Source organism: Sorex araneus, chromosome 1 (genome assembly GCF_027595985.1).
Source record: "Sorex araneus isolate mSorAra2 chromosome 1, mSorAra2.pri, whole genome shotgun sequence".
NCBI classification, from domain to species: Eukaryota; Metazoa; Chordata; class Mammalia; order Eulipotyphla; family Soricidae; genus Sorex; species Sorex araneus.
In genome coordinates, this window is record NC_073302.1 from 331116958 (window position 1) to 331139832 (window position 22875).

At 41.8% G+C, this 22875-nt stretch overlaps 1 pseudogene; it reads left to right on the forward strand.

The window, feature by feature from the left end:
• Nucleotides 1–5496: 5496 nt before the first annotated feature.
• The window catches only part of LOC129402299 (uncharacterized), a 126857-nt pseudogene continuing 109478 nt past the window's right edge, over nt 5497–22875 (forward strand).

A 22875-nucleotide genomic window follows, 5' to 3' on the forward strand; every position in this document is an offset into this window, starting at 1 on the left:
ACAAAGCACACTCCTGCACTCGCTTGGACCGGTCCTTCTTTCACGAGGGTGCGCATCCACTCACCACATTCACACTGAAATTCCTGAACCTGCCCTATGGACGTCCACATTATCTTTGGTCTTATCCCCCTGACAATGGGGTTGCTCCAATGTACATTGGGCTCTTTCTAATTAGAAGCTAGAAAACTAAAGGCAAAGTGGGGGTGATCATCAGGATGCAAGGGAATTGAGAAAAAGCAGTCTTTTAAGTCGAGTACTGTCTTATACATTTCTGAAGGAATGGCTGCTGGGGACGGCAGTCCAGGTTGAAGTGCCCCAAAAATGACTAGTTTTATTTACTGCTCGTAGATCCTGTAGCAGTCGCCAATTTCCGTTTTTCTTTTTAAAGTCTTGGAGGCGCCTCCGCGCGGGAGGGCTCATGTAGGGAAGCAGGATGTCAGAGTCTATAGTAGTAGAATTTGAGGAGTCAGCTCCGTGCATGGGGGTGGCCTCATCCCCACAGACTGAGGGAGCCTTGGAAACAGAGGATAAGCAGGCCATAAAGCAAGAAGAGAAAAGAAAGGGTCACTGGTAGGCTGTTTCTGCCAACTCGACAGAAATGAAAACACAGGACAAAGGGATCCAACCTTCCACCAGTGACTGTCTTCACTGGGAGGTAGTTTCTGCCAACTCGACAGAAATGAAAAACAGAGGACAAAGGGATTCAAGCCTTCCACCAGTGACTGTCTTCACTGGGAGGCTGCTTCTGCTAACTTAACAGAAATGAAAGTACAGAAAAGAAAGGGTCACTGGCAGGCTGTTTCTCTAACTCAATGGAAATGAAAGCACAAAAGGCACAAGAAGGGGGCGGGGGGGTGACGGGGACACTCATAATAAACCACTCAGATGCATGTCTGGCCGGTGAGGAACTTAGCCATAGTGGATCAGCCTGAGAGGTGACTTGCGGCCGGTGTCTAAACCAGCACCACCCTAGACCATATGTTCCTCGTGGAATCGCAGACAGCCCAATCGGACTCTGTAACCTTAAAGGGATCTTAAGGATGCCAAGTTATGGAGCCACAGACTCAGTACAACGACGAGGACGTCCAAGACTGCACAATCACTCACACATACACACAAGACAAGGGAATTCAAGCCTTTTCGCCAGTGACCGTCTCGTCCTTAACACGAGACTGTATTTGAGCCCGGTCCCATAGCAGGGTGTGTGCCAAGAGAGAGGCGACCCTCAGAGACACTCACTTTTCCGTGAATTCATCGGCCGACGTGAACTTGACCAGGCGTTCGGTGGTCCCCTAGTGCCCCACGTTGGGCGCCAGGTGTGGGGTCCCCCCTGCGGGCATCATCCTGTCCCGCAGGGAGGACCCTTCGTGAGGCTAAGGAGGGGACGCAACCAAATGAAGAGACGCAGAGCCAGAAGGAGGAGGAGGAGAGAGAGAGAGTTTATTCACAGCAGTTACAATACTTATACCTCTTGGTGGGAGGGGTGGTATGCATGCTTGGACCCCCACAGGAACAATAGTAAAATGTTGATCAGGCATGGCTGTTGGCTAGTGAGACAAGTGGTGAAATGATAAGATCACAGGAATCCCAAGCAGCCTCCGCTTGACTAGATGATAAGAGCCAAGCTCTGTAAGATGGCTCCCTACAGCTGCTAGGTGGAATCACCTGGATTAATAATTAAAGACCTGATGCCCCCGCGTCTGGCCTCAAGACAAACTCTCCAGGTCACCATGTGCCTCGTTCTGTCTGCTGCAGAAGTGCCATGGTAGAATTTCTGTTTCAGCTCCTCATCTATAATAGTGTAGTGACAAAATCTGCCCTTATTGAAAGAGCTTTGTGCTGTGGCAGGGCGGGTGGGGTGCGGGGAGCTTTGGGAGAGTAGCAGGCTTTTCTCCCACACTAAGCACAGTTAGGCCTTTGGCCTGAAGGGGCATGTACTATCCAAGAGTATGTTTTGGGAACCCAGGACAGGAATGCGTCCTTGGCTTAGGCAAAACAGAAACCTTGGAGACAGGGCCTTTGGAGCGGAACCCATGCAAAACAGACACGTGTGTACATGTCTAGGCCTTGATATGGGGCTGGCTCTGTCTCACTTCCCTGTAAGAAAGTGAGTCTGGGGAGGGGACTCAGTTAACTAGGGGTTTCTTGAGAGAACTGCTTTAGGGGTACTACTGTTTAGGAGCACTGCCTTCAGAGATGGGCTACAGGCAGACTGAGGGGTCCCCAAACCCGGAGAGTGAGCATTTCTAGGTGTGCAGTTAACTCTGGGGAACTGCTCCTGGCCATAAAGATGTTCCCAGAGAACTTGGGGAAGGTGCAGGAGGTTGCTGCCTACCTGGCTCCTAAGTGAAAGTGTGAGCAAAGATAGCAAAGCAGGAAAGCTGTGACTATGCACATCAGAGAGAGTAAAGGAGCACACGAGGAAACCCTAAAATCTCAGTCTTCCCCTAAGCCCTGAGGAAGCAGGGAGAGCCCTAGGACTATTGTGTGTGAGACAGCTTGAAGTACACAGCTCACTTAAGATTGTGAGTTTCCTTCCCTGAAGGCTGGTCTCTCACTTTGGCTGCTTCCAGTCCTGCATGCAGACACTTCCTGGATGGACCAGGTGTTCCACAATGATAACAAGAAAACAGAACCCAAGACATCACCCAGACTCCCCAACAGAACTGGGGATAGAGCTAGAAAGGGAGATATTCCATGAGCTGCCACCCATCTGACTGATAAAGAGAAATGATTGAATGATGGGTGATTCGGGCTCTCTAAGATCTGAAAGGAAGAAAAGGGCAATTTTCTTAATTTAAGATTTTTCCACTTACTCCTCATTCCCTCCTCTTCCATTTCTGTTCCAAAAGGCTCCCAGAGGTCAGGGATCCAGGTCCCATTTGGGACCTTCTTTTCTTCCCTGTCAGCATACTCCTTCAACATCCTGTTGATTGTTGTAACCCAGGAGGAGCTTATGGTGAAATATTCCAAGGAGATTCCAAATTCATGATCCAAAAAGCTTTTTCCAAGCTCTTCATTTTTCAGATTCTGTTTGTGTAAGGACTTGAAGTCCTGGATTGCTAGCAGGGGTAGAGGACATTGCTGTGTGAGTGTGAGGTTTCTCCAGTGTGTGCTGAGGAATGGGGGATGTAGGTAGTATAGGGTAGTGGCCTCCATACATTCTAGTCCTAAGACTCTTTCCAGAGTCCAGATTTATGAGGACCCCAGAGAATTGATGTTACCATAGGTAGTATATATTAATATCCTGATATCAATTGACATCATTGATAAAGGCATTAGAAATCTAAGCTGAAAATTAATCTTAAATTACAACTTACTATAAAACAACCATTGTGAATATCATCTATATTGCTAAGATAGATACTATATTTTGTCACTTGTCACTTGACAACCCGTTGATCATCGATTTGCCTGAGTGGGCTCCAGTAATGTCTCCATTTGTGCCTGTCGCGTGCTAGTGTAACCCAATGATATCTGCTCGCTCCAGGAACAGGAAGAGCCTCAAACTGTTCACTCGGGGTTTTGATGAAGACGTCTGACCATCTCATTGGTTGGGGGGGGGGCACGTTTTCTTTTGATATCCCATGGAATCCAGTTGTTAACAGAGCTAGTCTAGCGGTCATCTCTGAATCACATTACGTGTCTGGCCAATCTGTTTTTTGACACCTTGGCAAACAAGACAGCGTCCCTGATTCTTGACCATCACAGAGTTGGAAGTCCGGATTCCTTCTCTCATTTGCGCGAAATGTGATACTCCAAGCATAGTTCTTTCAATTCTTCTTTGGAATACCCAAATAGCATTCTCATCCTTTCTTCGTAGGGCCCAAGTCTCTGAGGCATATGTTAGTGCAGGAAGAATGGTGGAGTCGAAAATGTGTGCCCGGAGCTGGAGTTTCTTTGTGCTCTTAACCACTTCATTGACGCTCTTGAAGGCATTCCATGCTGCTCGCTTACTCCTGTGTAGTTCTGGTGCCAAGTCGTTCCTCATGTTTAGTTGTCGACCTAGGTACACATAAAGCTGCATTCAGAGATGTTCGTTCCGTTGAGAACAAATGGAACATCAGGGACTAGTTTGTTTATCATGAACATGTTACTCATGAACATCAGGGACTAGTTTGTTTTTCTGAGATTCAGCTGCAGTCCGACCTTTCCACACTCCGGTCAAAGTTGGCCAGCATTTGTGCTGCTTGGCTAATGTTTGGTGTTATGAGAAAAACGTCATCAGTGAAGAGGAAGTGGTGTAGTTGCCGACTGTCTATCTTCACTCCCATTCCTTCCCATTCCAGTTGTCGCATGACATTCTCGAGGGTGGCACTGAAGAGTTTCTGTGAAATGATATCACTCTGCCAAACCCCTCTCTTTATGTCAATGATCACTTTCTTGTAGAATGGTGAGTTCCTGGTGATGAATCCATAATACAGCTCGTGGAGGATCTTGATGAACTGAGTTTGAATGCCCTGTTTGGCTTAGGGCTTTGATGACCGCTTCAGTCTTTTTTAAATCAATGAACGTTAGACAGAGTGGCATCTTGAACTGTTGCGAAACTTCAATGAGCTGGGTCACTGTGTGGATATGGTTGATCACGCTGAACCCTTTTTGGAAAACGACTTGCTCACATGTTTTTCCTTTGTCCAGTGTTCTGCCTATTCTATTCAGGATGACTCGAGTGAACAACTTATAGACGATAGACAACAGGTAGATTGGGCGATAGTTGCTGATGTTGTGGATGTCTCCCTGATTGTACAACATAATGGTCCTGCTGGTTTTCCATTGGGACAGAATCTTACATTCGGACAGGTAGTGTAAAAAGAGCCGCACCAGTGTATTGACGAGTACTGGTGACAGATTCTTCAGGTGTTCAGGTCTGACTTGTCTGGACCAGGTGCTGTACGTGTCTTTTTAAAAAAATTTTTTTTATTATAGAATCACTGTTACGTACAGTTACAAACTTATGTACTGTTATGTACAGTTACAAACTTTTGTGTTTGCATTTTATTCATACAGTGATCGTTTACCCATCCCTCCACCAGTGCCCATTCTTCTCCACCAATGATCCCAGTATCTCTCTCACCACCCCAACCCCATCCCCCACCACCCCCACCCTGCCTCTGCGGCAGGGCATTCTCTTTTGTTCTCTCTCCTTTTGGGTGTTGTAGTTTGCAATAGATGTATTGAGTGACCTTCATGTTTGGTCTATAGTCTACTTTTAGTTCGCATCTTCCAACCTGAATGGGTCCTCCCAACATCTTCTACTTGGTATTCTCTTCTCTATCTGAGCTGCCTTTTCCTCCAGTGTGTGAGGCCAGTTTCCAAGCTGTAGGGCAGACCTCCTGGTCCTTATCTCTACAACTCTTGGGTGTTAGTCTCCCACTCCGGTATTTTATATTCCACAGATGAGTGCGATCTGTCTATGTCTGTCTCTCTCTTTCTGACTCATTTCACTTAGCATGATACTTTCCATATTGATCCACATACATGTAAACTCTTGACAAAATGGGTATAGAAGGGACTTTCTTCAATACAGTCAAAACCATCGGCTACAAGCCTACAGTAACTATCATCCTCAATGGGGAAAAACTAAAAGCCTTCCCTCTAAGATCAGGGATGAGACAAGGATGCCCACTCTCTCCACTTTTGCTCAATATAGTACTGAAAGTACTTGCAATAACAGTTAGGCAAGAAAAAGGTATTAAGGGCATTCAACTAAAAAAGGAAGAAATCAAAGTCTCACTATTAGCAGATGATATAATACTATACTTAGAGAACCCTAAGACCTCTACCAAGAAACTCTTAGAAACAATAGACTTGTATAGTAAAGTTGCAGGCTATAAAATCAATACCCAAAAGTCCATGGCTTTTCTATACGTTGTGCCAGTATTTACCGATGAAATGGCATGTTGGATTTTAGAAGGGAGGACTTTGGTAACAACATATCCATCCTGTGGAATTTAGTATGTGGGCAGGTGGACGTGGATGTCAAAGAGATCCAAGTAGAAGTCATAAATAATCCTCTCCATTGCCTTTCTGTAAGATGTGATAGATTGATCAGGACGTTGGAGGGCAGTCATCTTGGTCTTGTAGTTGGCGAAGCGTTGAGAATACTTTTCCGGGTTTCTGCCACATCGGCCAACACTGCTGCTCTTCTCTGTTTGAGATCTTCCTTTATCGCTTCTCTGCACAGCTTTGCAAGCTCAGATGTTAGCTTTTGGTTGCCTGAGGCTTGTGCCAAACCACATTGGCGAGTAAGCTCAAGAGTTTCTGAGGACAGGCATCTGTTTGTGGCTTTCCCACTCTTGGCATTCTTTGTGCAGTCATGGAGGTGCTGAACCAGTTGATTGTATTCCTTATCGATGTTGTCAACAACAGCATCTTCCCACGTTGCTGCAATAGTGCCAAAGAGCTCCCAGTTGATGGTCATTCTGGGAGTTCTCTTCTTAATCTTAAATTTTGCAGACCTTTCTCCCCACTCTGTGAAGTAGAATTTTTCACGAAGGAGACAATGGTCCAATCCCGTTTGGAATTTTGGGACAACAACGGCATCAGTCAGGCAAAACCTTTGGTTGAATATGATGTGGTCAGTTTCATTGTGGAACTGTACACTGGGAAACTCCCATGTCCAACGTTTAGATTTGGCCTTCTGGAACTGTGAATTACCATGGATGGTCTTGGTCGACATAATGAACTCAGACAGTCTCTCACCCTGTTTGTTACATTCTAGGCCATGGGACAATGTGGACTTTTTCAGGCAACCTTCTCAGTCCTACCTTGGCATTAAAATCACCAACAATGATCTTGTAGAAGGTGTGGTCTCCTTTATAGAACTTCTCCAGCTCCATGTAGAACTTCTCAATTTCTTCTTCATCATAATTGGATGTTGGTGCATAGACGACGAAGATAGAAACTGCCGGCAGTGAGCCACATCTATTCAAGCATCCGATTCAGGTTGTTAGGCATTTGAATTAATCAATGCTCATGGCCAAGTTCATGTTGACAATGACACCAACACCATGGATGGCTGTGTTGTTGCATATTCAGTTCTTCTCTAGTGTCAAAAATGGCATGATGTGATCATTGCCTTCTTTTTTCGGTCAGACCAATGATGTTGTACTTGATCTTCTGTGCTTGCACCATCAGGTCCTCGATGGATGCTTCTGATGCCAGCGTACATGCGTTGAATGTACAGACAGTCATTTTAGTGTTTGTTGAATGTACAGACAGTCATTTTAGTGTTTCTTCATTTTGGCAGTCAAGTTCATTCCTGAGATTTTATCAGCCTCTCCTTGCTCATCCTTCTTTTTTTTTTTTTTTTTTTTTTTGCTTTTTGGGTCACACCTGGCGATGCACAGGGGTTACTCCTGGCTCTGCACTCAGGAATTACCCCTGGCCGTGCTCAGGGGACCATATGGGATGCTGGGATTTGAACCCGGGTCGGCCGCGTGCAAGGCAAACGCCCTACCCGCTGTGCTATCTCTCCAGCCCCTTGCTCGTCCTTCTTAATACTTCCATATTGGGGGCTCTTTCAGTGTCAGGCAAATGGGGCCCATTGTTGTTACTATTTTTGGCATATTGAATATGCCATGGATAGCTTGTTAGTCTCTGCCTTGCAGGCGGGTACTCTCGGTAGCTTGCCAGGCTCTCTGAGAGGGATGGAGGCTTAAAAGGTGGACTTCAATCGCCCTTGCAGTTGTTCCCATGGTTCATACCATATTTGAAGCCCATCAAATATGGTGCGAAAATTATGGAAAATGGGTATTATTTTGCAGCCATGCGGTCTGGAAAGTGGCCTGAAGCATGGTAGTGGCTGGGTAGTGGAGATAGTGGAGGTCTGCCAGTGAGGTATTTATCTGGCTCCGGTAGGGTGGGATAAATTCTATATTTTATCAAAGTATAAAAATCTATATTTTCTAAAACAAAACAATGTGGACCGAGAAGACTGCTACCGTTGGGCTTCTTGCAAATTTCCTTTATATTGAGTTTAATTGAAGACAGCTGGGTTCTTCATATCTTCCCCTGTTTTCAGTCTGTTTAGATGCACACATTAGGCAACAAGCTTTGGAAACAACACTGGAAATTGATGAGATAACGCATATGAAAAAGGAAAGCAATGTCTTCATGAGTGTTATGGAATTGCTCTGAAATCTGTGGGTTTTCAACAAGGTTGTCAGATTCCCTCTTGGTATCGGGGTCATACCCAGAGATCTATCATTGTAGACAATCATCTATGATTACAAAAGCTAGAGCTGGAAGGATGATTTAGTACCTGAGAGTAGATTCGTAAAGGACTTAGAACATGAGACAAATAAAAAAGTTGATTAGACTGAGTACAAGTAAGAACCGACAATGCCACATATTTCTTATCACTTTTTAAATATTTTGGGGATTAGCATAGGTAGAATGCCAGAGCGCGTTGCATTGATGTGTAGACTAATGGGGTATTGAGGCTAAACATTAAGGACTGACATTCTGGAAACCTACCGACTCAGTTAGCTTTATGACCTTGAAGAGGTCTGTAGAAGGTCAAATAGTTAACTTACAAAATCATTTTTCAATTTTAACATCCTGTGATGATTTGTTGCAATTTATCTAAAAGATGAGGTAGCCATGTTACTCTTGAATTAAATACTTAATTCAATGACAGAAAAGTAAAAGAGACATAAAACTACATACTTGCCAAATCCTGAATGAGAGGTAACTTTTAAAACCTTGTAAAACAATTATAAAATGTAAGATCAGTCAAGGAGAAAATAAAATTGATCTACTATGTTTTGACGTATTTTTTCTGAATATGCTTTTCCAGACCTTCCTATACAAAAAATATATTCTCATTATTTTAAGTAAATATTTTAAATGTAGTTTTGTAAAATCTTTATATTTTCCATATAATTGTATAAAATTCAACTATTAATACTACACTTAACAATTCCCTTTTTTGATATTTAAGAAATTGTATTAAGGTTATGTACATGAGTAAATTTGTTTCTGTTTACTTAATTTTTGTTTCCTCTAGTGTCGTTCAATCAAAAGCATTTTTTAGCACTGTAGCACTGTAACCCATTGTTCATCGATTTGCTTGAGTGGGCAACAGTAACATTTCCATTGTGAGACCTGTTGTTACTGTTTTTGGCATATTGAATATGCCATCGGTATTTTGCTAGGCTCTGCTGTGCGGGAGGGATACTCTTGGTAGCTTGCCGGGCTCTCTGAGAGGGACAGAGGAATCGAACCCTGGTCGTCTGCATGCAAGGAAAATGCCCTACCTGCTTTCCCCCCAATGGGAGGTATATTGGTTATATATACCAAAATTTCACGCTTTTTAAAGAATCTGAATACACCTCGGAGAGGCAAAAAGGTATAGTAGAAATGACATCTGCATTTCTATGTTCATTGAAGCACTATTTACAATAGCCAAAATCTGGAAAAAAACAGAGTGCCCAACAACAGATGACTGGTAAAAGAAACTTTGGTACACCTACACAATGGAATACTATGCAGCTATTAGAAAAGATGAAGTCATAAATTTGCCCATAAGTGGATCAACATTGAGAGTGTCATGTTGAGTGAAATGAGTCAGAAAGAAAGAGACAGACATAGAAAGATCGCACTCATATGTGGAATATAAAGTAGCAGAATGAGAGACTAACACCCAAGAGTAGTAGAGATTACAACCAGGAGGACTGCCCCACATCTTGGAAACTGGCCTCACATGCTGGGGGAAAATGCAGCAGAGACAGAGAAGGGAACACCTAGTAGAGAATGTTGGGAGGACCCACTCAGGTTGAAAGCCTCGTACCAAAAGTGAACTGTAGACCGAACATGATGGCCACTCAGTGCCTCTGTTGCAAACTACAACATCAACAGGAGAGAGAACACGAAGGCGGGGTGGGGTGGTGGGGGTTGGTGTTGGGGTGGTGGGAGGGATTCTGGGAACATTGGTGGAGGAGACTGGGCACTAGTAGAGGGATGTAGGCCAAATGCAAACATGAAAGTTCCTATGTTTGGAACTGTACCCCACAGTGATTTACTAACAAAAAGTTTTTAAAAAAAGAATTTTAATATTATTTTTTTTCAAAACAGCTGGACCATTTGGCATTCCCACCAGCAGTGAAGGAGAGTTCCCTTCTCCCCACATCCACACCAACACTGGTTGCTTTTGTTTTTTTTGGATGTGTGTAAGTCTCTGTGGTGTGAGATGATATCTCATTGTTGTTTTGGTCTGAATCTCTCTGATGATTAGTGATAAAGAGCATTTTTTCATGTGCCTTTTTTTTTGGATAAGCTTTCTTTTTATTTATTCATATTAATTTATTTATTTCAGGTTTGGGGCCACATCCAGTCATGCTCGGGGGTCATTTCTGGTGATTTTTGGAGGACCATATGGGGTACTAGGAATAAAACGTTGGTCAGCTGTGTGCAAGTCAAGTGCCCTACAATCTGTACCATTGATCTGCTTGTGACCTTTGCTGTTGTTGTTTTTTTTGCAAACTTATGAACTTTCATGTTTGCATTTTGTTTGCGTCCCTCCACTGGTGCCCGGTCCCTTCCACCAGTGTTCCCAGTGTCCCTCCCACCCTCCCACCCCATCTCCTGCCCCGCCTCTGTGGCAGGGAATTCCCTTTTGTTCTCTCTCTCCTTTTGGGTGTTGTGGTTTGTGGTGGAGGCACTGCGTGGCCATCGTGTTTGGTCTATATTCTATTTTCAGAGTGCATCTCCCATCCCGTGCGGGTCTTCAAACCACACTTTACCTGGTGTTAATACCACTTCTGGAGATGCAAAGAGCATAGTAGAAATGACATATGCACTTGTATGTTTATTGCAGCAATATTTTCAATAGCCAGAATCTGAAAAAAAACCTGAGTGCCCAAGAACAGATGACTGGTTAAAGAAACTTTGGTATATTTACACAATGAAATACTATGAGCTGTTATAAAAGATGAAACCATGAAATTTTCATATAAGTGGATCAACATGAAGAGTATCATGCTAAGCGAAATGAATCAGAAAGAGCAGGACAGACACAGAATGTCTGCACCCATTTGTGGACTATAAAGTAACATAACAGGAGACTAACACCCAAGGATAGTAGAGATAAAGACCAGGAGGATGGCCCCACAGCTTGGAAGCTGATCTAATGCGCTGGGGGAAAAGGCAGGTGGGATAAAGAAGAGACCACTAAGCAAATAAACAATGCTTGGAGGGAATCACTCAGGAATGTAGATGCATGCTGAAAATAGGCTATGGACATGATGGCTACTTAGTGCCTATGTTGCAGACCATAACACCCAAAAGGAGAGAGAGTAAGAGACAGGGGATGGGAAAGGGTGGGGGAGGTGGGAGGGACACTGGGAACATTGGTGGTGGAGAATGGGCACTTGTGGAGGGATGGATACTCAAATTTGTAAGTCTGTAACTGTATCTCACGATGATTCATTAAAATAAAAAATTAATTAATTAATTAAAAAAGAATCTTTTCCCCCCTTTTATTTATTGAATCACCATGTGGAAAGTTACAAAGCTTTCAGGTTTAAGTCTCAATTATACAATGCTCAAGCAGCCATCCCTTCACCAGTGCACATATTCTACCACCAAGAATCACAGTATACCTCCCCTCCATACCCTTACCTCCCAAACCCCCCACCCCACCTGTGTAACTGATAAATATCACTTTAATTTCACTTTACTTTGATTACATTCACTATTTCAACAAAAAACTCACTATTATTGTTTGGAGTTTCTCCCCCCAAAGTCGGACCTGCTGAAAAATGAGCAGTTGATAATTTGTTTTCCATTGCTGAGAATGAAGAGATATGAGGTCGAGTGGCCACAATAGCAGCCACATGATTTTGGATTTCTGTATTTTAGTACTTTAGTAACTAAGTCCAGAGAAATTTCTGCCAGAAATTGCATCATTGCAAGCTCGTACCTCTCTGCTACTTTATATTCCACATATGAGTGCAATCTTGAAAAAAGAATCTTATGAACATTATTCTCAGCTCTCATTAGAACCTCTGAACTCAGAGGACTCAGTACAAAAAAGTGTGGTTAGAATTCCAGATATGACCTTAGCACCCTTATGCTACCCAAGGTGATTTATGCTACTTTCATCAATAGCCCCATCACCATTCCTATATCAATTTGTCATTTCATCTCAAAGCAGTCAACAACGTGTAGCAACATCATTGGAATTCATTTTTCTGTCTCATGGGCCTCTGTCTCCCAGTTCCAGGAAGGTAATTCAAAAAGCACTTTGTGCCTTTTCCCACAGGGTCCTAGAAGAAGTGGCAAATCTCATGGGAATCTGGAATTGCCCAGAGCTGGACTCTTCTTCTGTCCCTGATGGTGCTTCAGGATCACAGGATTCATAGTTCTCCTTCTCTATGTAGGAGAAGATGAGCTGAGTGATTGGAAATTAAAACAATATGGAACTAAATGTTCAACACAATTGACAGAATGGACATAAAGGCCAAGTGGAAAAAAGCGGCCATGATAAACATAGGTCCACAGCTAAGAGCACCTACTTCCCGGAAGACCTATCTATGCTCTTTGTTGGTGTTCTAGAAGGTGTCAGAAAACCTCATAATTGTTCAATGAATTTAGATATCCTAATTAATCTGGTATTTTAGTAAAAGTACCCCCCTATTTTTATTTGTCTCCCACAGCTACCTGGACTAAGTCCCACCAATTGAGTGTCTTGAATAGGATACTTATGCTCTCACACTACTGGACAAATCAAACACCTTGGAAGGTGTAATGAGTGCCTGGGGCTGATAGGCTACCTGCTACAGACTTGCTCAGGATTTCAGCAGGCAAAATGTTCCATTGTTTGCCAGTGTCTTTTTACATCTTCTCTCTGCATCTAGATCCATAGTTTCCCTTTTTATAAAGACAATAGATGTGTTGGATTAGGGCCATCCCAATGACCTCATTTTAATTTGATTGGCTCTGTAACAAACAAATTTCTAAATAAGGTCACATTCTGATGTTCTGGGGTTAGGACTTTAACATATCTTTCTTTTATTGGGGAGTATCAGGTGTGGAACTCAAAATTCAACCTTTAACACAAAACCACAGTAATCAGAGATGAAATTCTGGTTTGTTAGGGTAGTAAGAAATGACTGTGCCTTGACCAAAATACAATGACAATCTACAGAATGGGAAAGGATATTTACGCAGTACCCATCCGATAAAGGGTTGATAACAAGGATATACAATGCACTGGTTGAACTCCACAAGAAGAAAACTGCCAACCCATTCAAAAAATGGGGTGATGAAATGAACAGAAATTTTCCCAAAGAAGAAATCCGAATGGCTGAGAGGCACATGAGAAAATGTTCAACATCACTTATAATCAGGGAGATGCAGATCAAAACAGCAATGAGATATCATCTCACACCACAGAGACTGGCCCACATCCCCCCCCAAGAAAAGCAACCGGTGTTGGCATGGATGTGGGGAGAAAGGGACTCTCCTTCACTGCTGGTGGGAATGCCGACTGGTTCAGCCCTTTTGGAAAACAATATGGACGATTCTCAAAAAGTTAGAAATTGAGCTCCCATTTGACCCAGCAATACCACTCCTGGGAATATATCCCGGAGAGGCAAAAAGGTATAGTAGAGATGACATCTGCATTTCCATGTTCATTGCCGCTCTGTTTACTATAGCCACAATATTGAAAAAACCAGAGTGCCCGAAAACAGATGATTGGCTAAAGAAACTCTGGTATATTTACACAATGGAATACTACGTAGCTGTCAGAAAACATGAAGTCATGAAATGTGCATATAAGTGGATCAACATGGAAAGTATCATGCTAAGTGAAATGACTCGAAAAGAAAGAGACAGACATAGAAAGATTGCACTCATATGTGGAATATAAAGTAGCTGAGAGGTACAAGCTTACAATGTTGCGATTTCTGGCAGATATTTCTCTGGACTTAGTTACTAAAATGCTAAAATACAGAAATCCATAACTGTGCAGCTGCTAGTGCGGCCTCCTGACCTCGTATCTCTTCATTCTCAGCAATGGAAAACAAATTGCCAAATACTTTCTTTTCAGCAGGTCGACTTTAGGGGGGAGAAACTCCAAATCAATAATAGTGAATTTTTTGCTGAAATATTGAATGTAATCAAAGTAAAGTGAAAGTAAAGTGAAATTTACCAGTTACACATGCGGGGTGGGGGGCTGGGGAGGTGGGGGGAAGGGGGGAGGTATACCGTGATTCTTGGTGGTGGAATATGTGCACTGGTGAAGGGATGTGTGTTTGAGCATTGTATAACTGAGACTTAAACCTGAAAGCTTTGTAACTTTCCACATGGTGATTCAATAAAAGAATAAAAAAAAAGAAATGACTGTGCCTTCCTCAGATCCCCCTTTTCTCACTAAATTAAGAGGTTTTGGACTAATAGTTTTCAGTGGAAGTAGATCCCCACCCCCAATAATAACAGCAGGTGGTAGGAGACCATGCTCTAAACTAAGAGCATTTCTTAGAAATTATATTGGATATTGTCAGGGTGAGTCATTGAGGACTGCAAGCAAGAGATGGGGTCTGAGCATGTTTCTCCAAATGGACTCTAGAATACCAGGGGAATTCTCCCTGAGTCTGGGGTAAGATGTGCTATGGACACAGTGCAGCTGGGATTGAACACCAGCCATCAGGGTTGGAGACATCTCATCTAACATTGCCATCTCCAATCTCTGCTGACAGCAATCCAGCCATGGCATTTCTTACTTCTGGTTCAGTCTCTGAGGGGCTCAACAGCACTAGAAGGATTGAAAAAACCTTTCTGTAAAACTAGGTGGCCCTCATTTTGATACTCTGCTGACATGGAACTTACAGAAATCCATCCCTTTCTTCACACACTAGGACTATCTTCAAAACATGCTGTTTTATTTCTTTGTATTTTTCTTGTGTTGAAAGTAGTTTATGTTCAATACAGAAAATGTGCGCACTGAGGACTTTCTTATTTTCATCAGTATTTCTATCGTTAAGTAATAACAAATGTGGGGCCATAAAATCAAGCAGAGAAGGGAGGCTGCTGCTCTTTGATGTGCCTGGGAAGCATGCCAAGCAATGGAGAATGTCCCCTCCCCCCCACTAATGCCTTCCATTTTCCTGAGTTCATGCTCACTTTATGCATTCGAGGTTAAGAACATGGAATCTCAGGTGAATTTGACTGCCCAGCTGCCTCCCCATATACTGAATCCTTCAATCCTTTAAAATCCACTTCCATGACCAACGCTTCTCTCATAAACTCTAACTGATGGTTTACCTTTCCAGGACCCTATTACATTCATATGTACCATTTCTACATGTCTAGTGCAGAGCTAAAAAGGTTTACTGTTATTTTAGTACATTTTTCATATCTCCTCCCTATTGGAAGAATTTCAAGTACCTGGATAGGGCATCTACTATTTCATGTTGTGAACATACCAAGAATACCTTCTACATGTTGAAATCCCCATTGGTGATATTTGTGTGAGAGCGTATGTGATTGCTTTCTCTGTATTAGACTTGGGGTTCAGCAGCACTTGGTTTGAAACACATCTTCCCATCAGCAGTGTATGGAGCATTAGCACAGATATGCACCACAGTATGCAAGAAGCTACTAGAAATTAGAGACCTTCTGTGCTCTAATTCTCTCTGTGTCCCCAGTGTCTGTGGATGTGTATGGCACACAGTAAGGGTTCAATAAATATTGGGTTAATAAAAGAAAAAATATGAGTTTGTTTAAGGAAAAATTCCTTGTGAAATATCATGCATTGACACAGGACATAGGGATACCATCCACTACTGTGTTAATTCTGACCTCTCCCCTACTTTGGCTTCATCTTCTGGGCCAGTGTTAATTTGCTTGACTGATTTAGACATCCAACATGCTGAGTTTGAAGGATTAAATTGGTGGAAGTTAGAAACATAGAGTAATTCTCTAGTGGCATTTCATTCCCTTTGTTACTTTTGCTTGAAGTTCCATTTGAGTTTAATTTAGTGGCTATTCATGTGCATTTTTTGAACAAATTGATGTATAATTACAGAGTCCTGATTACAATTTTATATTTCAAGGCACTCAGTGATTTAGGAAAAGGTCAGAGCATAAAGAAAAAGATAAATGGCTCCCCTCACATCCTTCCTTCAGTCCATAGCCAAAGGAGAATTTGAAAAATTGCAAACCTTTCCCCACCCAGAGCTCCATTATTCCCCTTCTCTTTGTCCCACCCACTTCTGAGCAAACAAAAAGCCAAGAATGGAATTTGCAAGCCCTTCAATGCTTGATTTGTTTCCCCATCCATTTCCTAGATGTGTCTGAGTCCTTAGACTCTTAAAACAAACCAAAACAAAACAAAAAACTCTGCTCTAAATCGCAGAAGTGAGTGACAGGCACAGACAACGCAATTGTAACTTTCTCCTTTCATGTAGCATCAGTCCCATGACCGGATACAGTTGACTTACCTGTAGTAATAGGGATAGTAACCAGAAAAGAAGATTACAGTACATTCAGAGGCAATCAAGGAAGGAAAATAAACCAAGTGCCAAGAGAGTATTGAACACTAGAGCTATCTGCAACAGTAGAGCAAGCACAGAGAAAGTGGGGAATAAATCTTCCAGGACAATCTCTGTCCTTAATAAATCTGAAATTTTGTTAGGAATATAATAGTTGATTTTCCATTTCAGTTTATTTAAATGGTATATGCAGTTCAGTTGGTTTTGTTTATAATTTTGTTTAGAGTCCTGGAAAGACTGCGAATGTGTCTGTGTGTGTGTGGGGGGGGGAGGGTGGTGTGGGTGTGTGTGCGTGTGAACATGATTTGCTTTGTCTTTTCATTGACAAAGTCATTCCTTCTGAAGCAAACTAAGCTATGGAAAATGCATATTCTTAATTCCTTCTGTGCATAAGTAAAAGAAGTGTGGGTGTGTGGAGGGGTTGTGCAAAGCCACGGGAAATGGGGTTTCCGTTGAATATAAATGGTAATTGAAAATCTGGAGAAGATATCTTTTTGTGTTAAACAGTGTGCATTTGTCATGTGAAATGGGCATTTTTGCATGAATTTTAAGGATGAATATGAGGCATCAGATCTCAGTAGTGGCAGCTGCTTGAGAGCAGCAGATTTCTCCTTTCTTGCACTCCTGGTTTCCTAGGTAAGGAGACTGATGAGAAGTCTCTGCCATATGTATTGTCACTTTAATCTGGTCAAGACTACCTGCAATATCAGACATGAATCTATAAGGTTCATAGAAGAAAATGTAGGCAGAACTCTCCATGACATTGAAGCTAAAAGCATCTTTAAAGATGAAACAGTACTGACCATGCAAGTGGAAACAAACAAATAGGACTGCATCAAACTAAGAACCTTCTGCACTTTGAAAGAAACAATGACCAAAATAGAGAAAGATCCCACAGAACAGGAAAGAATATTTACCCAACCCATCTGATAAGGGATTTATATCAAAGATATACAAGACACTAGTAGAATTGTATAAGAATAAAACCTCCAACCCCATCAAAAAATGGGGAGAAGAAATGAACAGAAGTTTCCTCAAAAAAAGAAACACATATGGCCAAAAGGCACATGAAAAAAATGCTCCACATCGCTAGTCATCAGGGAGATACAAATCAAAACAACAATGAGATATCATCTCACACCACAGAGACGGGCACACATTCAAAAGAACAAAAGCAACCAGTACTGGCATGAATGTGGGGAAAAAGGGACGCTCTTTCACTGTTGGTGGGAATGTCGACTGGTCCGTCCTTTCTGGAAAACAATATGAACAGTCCTTCAAAAACTAGAAATTGAGCATCCATATGATCCCACAATACCACTTCTGGGAATATATCGTGAGGATGCAAAAAAGCACAGTAGAAATGACATCTGTACCTATATATTCATTGCGGCACTGTTCACAATAGCCCAAATCTGGAAACAACCCAAGTACCCTAGAACAGATGACTGGTTAAAGAAACTTTGGTACATCTACACAATGGAATACTATGCAGCTCTTAGGAGAGATGAAGTCATGAAATTTGCTTATAAATGGATAGACATAGAGAATATCATGCTAAATGAAATGAGTCAGAAAACGAGGGACAGATATAAGACTGCACTCATTTGTGGAGTATAGAATAACATCACATGAGGCTGACACCCAAAGACAGTAGATACAAGGGCCAGGAGGATTGTCCCATATTTGGAAGCCTGCTTCATGAGTGGAGGAGAGAAGACATATGGAATAGAGAAGTGATCACTAAGAAAATGATTGCTGGAAGAATCAGTTGGGATGGGAGGTGTGTGCTGAAATTAGATAATGGACCAAACATGATGACCTCTCAGTGTCTGTGTTGCAAGCCATAATACCCAAAAGAAGAGAGAGAGTACAGGGACTATTATCTGCCATGGAGGCAGGGGGAGGGTAAGAAAGGTGGGATATACCGGGGATATTGGTGGTAGGGAATGTGCACTGGTGGAGGGATGGGTGTTTGATCATTGTGTGATTGTACAAACATGAAAGCTTGTAACTATATCATGATGATTCATTAAAATTTTTTTAAAATTCTAAAAAAAAGACTACGTAGTAATCCTCACCCACTGCTCTTTTCATCCGTACTGTGGAAGTTTGAAGAGCTCCTTACTTGGGTCTTGGCTTTCATTTCCCCCCACTGGTTGTCTGTTTGGGTCAACTCTTGCTCTCTGACTACAATTCTGCCACTCATAAAAGAAAGTTAATCAAACAAAGCAATAAAATCAGATGCATAGTCCCTGACTCATGCCTCTGTTCACTCTCCCAATTTTTATGCCACTCCCCAAAGGATTGCATTCTCAGTTATGAGTCATGGGTGGTGGGTATGAGAAATAACTCTGGCCCAGCCTGAGCTAAGGCTGGCAAATTTAGGAAAATGGATATGAAGCGGGTGGTAGTGGGAGTAACAAGATCAAAATTCAATTTGTAGTGCCTTTATGAAAGATTCATCAAAAAGGTGAACTAAAACTACTTTGAAAAGTTAAGTATGAGTCATACTGTGTGAATGTGAAGAGTTGGGAAGGTTTCTTCCCCCTCCTCTGCCTTGGATTATAAAATGAAGTCTGTGTCTTGAAATTTGAAACAGGATGGCTTATTGGAAGGTTTTCAGCTTTGGAGTTAGTTCTAAATTCAAACTGTGCCTGGGCAGTCACGATCTGTGACCAACACATATCACTTAGTCTCTGATCATCAGATCCCCATCTGTAAAGAAGGGATAACATTCTTTTCAGGTAAAGACTAAAGCAATGGTAAACTATCTAACATAGAATATTCATTTAAATTAATGAATATTTTTGTATTAATTATCTTGTGTGTGTAACAAATTGGACTGGAGCCATAGCAAAGCTGGTAGGGCGTTTGCCTTGCATGCAGACCACCCGGGTTTGGTTCCTCTATCCCTCTTAGAGAGTCCTGCAAGCTACTGAGAGTATCTTGTCCATGTCCATGGCAGAACCTAGCAAGCTACCCGTGGCATATTCAATATGCCACAAACAGTAACAAGTCTCACAATGGAGACGTTACTGGTGCCTGCTTGAGCAAATCAATGAACAACAGGAGGACAGTGCTACAGTGTTACAGTGTAACAAATTATCCAGAAACATAGTGGCTTCAAGCAACAAACTTATATCTCATAGTTTCAATTGATTAAAAATATAGTTAATTTAATTGGGTGCCTCTGGCTGAGACTATCCAAGATTGCAAAAAAAGTGTTGGTCAGCACTAGAGTCTCATTTGAAGTCTCATCTGAAGTGAGATTTGCTTTTAAACTCATTCACATATTGTTGGCAGTTTCCTCACTGGCTAAAGAACATCATGGTTCCTGAGCATGAAATTATCTCTCTAGGGGAGCTCATAATATGGCAGCTGGCTTCTGTCTTAATGCAAAGCATGAATAAAGGTAGTGTCATTCTCCTGACCCTGAAAGAGCCTCCAATGCCGCACCATTGGGAAGGACGAGTAAAGAGAGGCTTCTAAAATCTCGGGACTAGGACGAATGGAGACATTACTGAGACGACTTGAGAAAATCGATGATCAACGAGATGATGATGATTATGATGATGAAGAAGAAGAAGAAGAAGAAGAAGAAGAAGAAGAAGAAGAAGAAGAAGAAGAAGAAGAAGAAGAAGAAGAAGAAGAAGAAGAAGAAAGGAGGCAACATGAATACTCTCTATTTCTATAACTTTGTTTTCAGAGAGAATACATTATTTTTTGTCGTATTTTAAATGAGACAATATTCTGACCATATTTAAGGCTATAACAGAATTTTTACAAGAGCATATGTGCAGGGGTTCCAGGGGGGATTTGAGGGCTCTTGGGAAGCTTTTAGTTCACTTGTGCATGCAACAGATACTTATTAAGAGTCGGAAGGGGGTTGCAATTATGCTGGTGATTAAGGATAGAACAGACAAGCCACTTGTTTCCAAGCATACACAAATTCCTATGAAATTATGACTAATGGTGCTAAAGAAAATACGTATCTCAGGGATTCAGTCTATTGAGGAAAACTTTTTCTGAGAAAGTGACACATGCATCAAGCTCCTACAGTCATCTAGGATAAGAAGGGAACAATCACCCCAGGCAGAGAGAGTAGTATGAGCAAAGATATCAATTTGCCATGCCATTCATAACATTTTAATTCTAGATAATTATGAAACCTGATCATCATGGAATAGAAATTTTCATGCAGAAGGGTTGTGGCTCAGTGACCATCTACTAAGTTTTGTTTTCATACATAGCAAGGTTACTCAGGCATTTTGATCTTGAACATTGCTCAAGATTTTATACAAACAACTCCGAGAAAGCTCTACAACACTGCTTCTTAAACTTTAAATAGGCATTTGAACCTCATTTCCTCTGATTAAAATGCAGATTCTGATTTGGTAGTTCTCAGATTTGCCATTCCAACTATGGTCCTAAAATCTCAGACCCCAGAGGAGAGCTGGAGTACAAAGGATCATATGACTTTCCAGGAAAGCCTGGGCTCTGTCTCAAAGACTGTTGCTTCTGATGGTTTTGGTGGGAGTCAAGAATTGGCATGTCTCACGAGCTCTAGGGGGATATTTCTGCCACTGCCATCACCAATACTCTGAATAGAATGTTCTGGATTTCTAGAGATTGAACTATTAGCAATTCCAGAAAATACCATGAATAGTAGCATCTACTGCACAAATCTCAGAGAGAGAGAGAGAGAGAGAGAGAGAGAGAGAGAGAGAGAGAGAGAGAGAGAGAGAGAGATCATCCAGTTTCTTTCTGATTAAGTCCTTGATAAAAAGTAAAAGGAGGATCTGGAGGAAAACGTTTATATCCTGCTGACTGCCCTGAAGTCACTGAAACAGCGAAGGTTGTATTTCTTTCAGGGAGCATTTTAGGGAGCGTCAGGACACCATTCAGATCTTTTGTGCATTAGTAGCCAAGATACCATTTTACTATCACAATTGCATCTCTTGACACATTTCATTATTTATTATTTTTTTATTTTTTAAAATTTACTTTCATAGAGTTGTTCACAATAATTTATTACATTCAATATTCCATCACAGATCCCACTACCATTATACCTCTCCTCCATCACTATTTCTAATTTTCCAACCACCACCCAAGCCTGCCCTAAAGGCAGATCTTAAATAATTTATCTTGTATTGCTGGCTATGAATAATCCACTCAAAATGGATGATCATTTTTTAAGCTTTGGCAGTCATAAAAATCACCTATGATAGCTTATTGAGCTAAATCTTCATGGGCTCTATCCATAGACTTTTTTTTAAATTTTATTGAATCACCTTGAGATAGTTACAAGCTTTCATGTTTGGGTTACAACACACAATGATCAAACACCCATCCCTCCACCAGTGCACATTCTCCACCACCAATATCCCCAGTATACAGCCCCCTTTCCCACCCTCCCTCTACCTGCATGGCAGACAATATTCCCCATACTCTCTCTCTACTTTTGGGCATTATGCGTTGCAACTCAATATTGACAGGTTAAACCTTCATTTTTCAACATAATTGAACTTGTTTAAATTTTTTTTTTAAAAAAGCTTTTAAAAAATCTAGATCTAATATGAAAAGTCCAATTAATGATTGTAAATAAATACTGAAACCAGTGATTCCCTTAGACATACACAGTATTAGAGGCAGGACCTGCTTTGAAAAGGCCTGGAAAAAAATCCCAGCTATCCAAAGCATGAAACTGGCAGGGACAGAAAACGATCCCCTTGAAAAGTGTCAAGTCCAGTTCATGGTCCTTAGGCCTGGAGGGGCCCCCAAGTTCTCACATTGACAGCAAATGAAGCAAGCGTACAGACTGAACACTTGCTGGGTGAAGGACCCGCTTGGTCCTCTGTCTTCTGCACAGCTGAAAACCCAAGCTCTTGGCCACATGAAGCCAAGGGCCCTGCTACCATGATCCTCAGGCTAGAGATTCTTGACACATTTTAAACAAACTAATATTTTTAATTCCTTGGGATTCTTTCATGTCTCTGAAAGACCAAGAAAGCATAGACAATGTAGGGTTAAATCAGAAAATTTTATTCAAATAACATAGGCATGAGCTTAAGCTCTACCACTCCACTGGACAGAGACAACAGGAGAGTAATCCTTCAAACACTGCTCTGCTCATATTTCAAAGACAAATAATACCAGCTCAGATACTTACTTACACATTGGAAGAACTCAAGAGAGGACACTTCTTCCTTCTTTTTGCTTCATTCCCACACCTGTCCCCTCACTTCTTTTCTTTCCTGTCCTTTCCAATGACAATCTCTCTTTCCCTTCTAAGGAGGCAAGAAAGGGGGAGGGTCAGGAGGATTTGAATATGGGAAGGTAGACTGTCACAATGTAATAGAGCCAGAGTGAA